The following is a 2,246-nucleotide window of genomic DNA, read 5'->3' on the forward strand; positions in this document are numbered from 1 at the left end:
GGTTGTGTTCATGCGAAGTTGCACGCCTGGTTATGTACCGTCTTTCTTTCGAGGATCTTGTCAGGCAGTCTCTTACAACATTGACAGGGCATCTCGACATATGGGATTTGACCAAGGGGTCCCGCTCTCTCGTCAGTCGGTTGTTCCAGAAAACTTGTTACCAGGTTCTCTTGATGCCAGTGCTCTTGCGCCGGGTATAAGTCTTTCCTTCTGCTCTCGACAAGAAATCCGACAACAACTTCTAAGTATAACATATTCTGGCAGGACGAGTTCCTTGCCATTCATGTATTCGTGAATGACGTAATGAAGAATACTTGTGGTAAGCCTTCTGCTGCAACTTTAGTAAGACATCCATTGTTAAGGGATCCTTCCTCGCCCAAACGGAAATCTCCTAATACGGACACGGACAGTCCCCAAAAGAAGGAGAGAAGGTCGAAAGATCGCGTGGGTGGTCTTCGATCAGATTCAACGGCCTTTGTGACTTTCAATTCTTCCAATGTTCGGGTATGTATTCTTTTTCTTGCCCACTCAGTCGGATGAACAGTTCTTTCGTTATTGAAAATCTTTCCTTATTCCTTACCAGGGCGTGAACGCCTTTGCCCAGCTTGCACATAGTCAGAAAACGGCGTCTCTCGCAGCAGAGGGTGGAAATGTTGAACCTCAGAGAACGGCGGCTCTCGTGAAAGAGGGTGACAATGCCGAGCCTTCTTGCGGTGAAGAAGATCTCGAAAAGGAGGAAAGCTCGGAATCTAGTGATGATGAAAATAGCTCTTCCAACAGCAGCGCTGAGTCTTCTTCTAGTCAGTCCGAAAGTGAATCAGTGAGTCTTCCACGCATTCTTTTTCTTCCTTTCTCTTTCTCTCTTTTTTTTGTTGAAAAATGTCTAAACCACGATATCACAGGGAGAACCCGCTCCTGAAGATGGCCCCGAGGCGGAAAACCGTGGAGATACAGCTTTGTTTCCAACCGTGGTAGCTGCGCCTGGCGACCCGGAGATGGAGTTCGATCAATATGAAGATGTTGTTGCGGCTCAAGTAGCGGAGAGTACTCCAGCGACCGCTGGCGCCATTGTATTTAGGAATCCCTTGCTAGTTGCCGGTTCGGTTGCAGACGTCGTTTTCGCTCCTCCATACTTAGTTCCTTATCCATATCATGTGTTGATCGGCGGCTTCAGCGTGCCATCCAAATACGAGACGTTATATACCAATATATGGGAAAGGTATGGACACATAGACACAACCAAAAAGGTTACTAGTCGGTTTGTGCAGGTCAAGCGCGTGGAGAAAGCTTTATCTTTGATTGACGACATGTGCAAAGTGACTGGCCATACCGTTTCTAGGGACGTGGTCTCAAGCTGGAAGTTTCATCGTGATGTGTGCGTATACCACGGGTTCAACATTCCCTAGTTTGTTGAAGGTTTCTCTGAGATCGAAAAGTTGCAGACCACGGCGGCTGAAGGCCCTTTCGCGGATGAGGTCGCACAGCAGGACGCAGAGATCAAAAGGTTGTCCACGGAGCTGAAGCTGAAATGGGCGGCTCTCGAAATCACGAAAGAGGTTTTCTCCAAGAAGAGCAAGCCATTACTAGATGGTTTTCCTTGAATGTACTCCTGTCTTCTGAACTTCTTTATTTAGGCTTCTTTTTTTCCGAAAGGCGAACAGGGCGCCTGGTTCATGGTTCGATTTGAATTGATAGATAATCGTCTCCTATGAGGGTTTTGGATTATTCTTTTAGAATGAATTGTTTTTTTCTTTAGAATAATGCCATTTTTGGTTATGACTATATGTGGCATAAATACCCCAGGAGATTCATGGAGTTGTGAATATTGTGTTGTTAGTAGAAAGTATGGGATAAAACATGGGGATAGCATGGTTGTCGGTTTCTACTATCTATGTGAAAATTCTAGGTAGTAGAACATGCAACTCGTCTGACGAGACTTACTTGCTTTTTAGAGTCTTCCAATAAAGTGGATCTCCCGGATGTAAATCTGAGTTTTTGTGGGCGGCGGCGCCGTGACTGTGAAAAGTCCCCAATCACTCTTAAGTTCCCAGTCGTTTCAGAGTCGTCTGGTAACCGAGGCGACGAATAATCTGATTCCATCATCTCAATATACGGGTTGGAATCGGAAATCAGGAATTGGTATTGTGACCTATAGATTGATCTCCCACTGTGGTCGCTAATTTTTTGAGGGTGAAAACAGTTTCTGCTGATTTTGGTAATTTCGAGTGTGTGGGTGAGAAACGAGT

The sequence above is a fragment of the Papaver somniferum genome, chromosome 2, assembly GCF_003573695.1.
Source record: "Papaver somniferum cultivar HN1 chromosome 2, ASM357369v1, whole genome shotgun sequence".
NCBI classification, from domain to species: domain Eukaryota; kingdom Viridiplantae; phylum Streptophyta; class Magnoliopsida; order Ranunculales; family Papaveraceae; genus Papaver; species Papaver somniferum.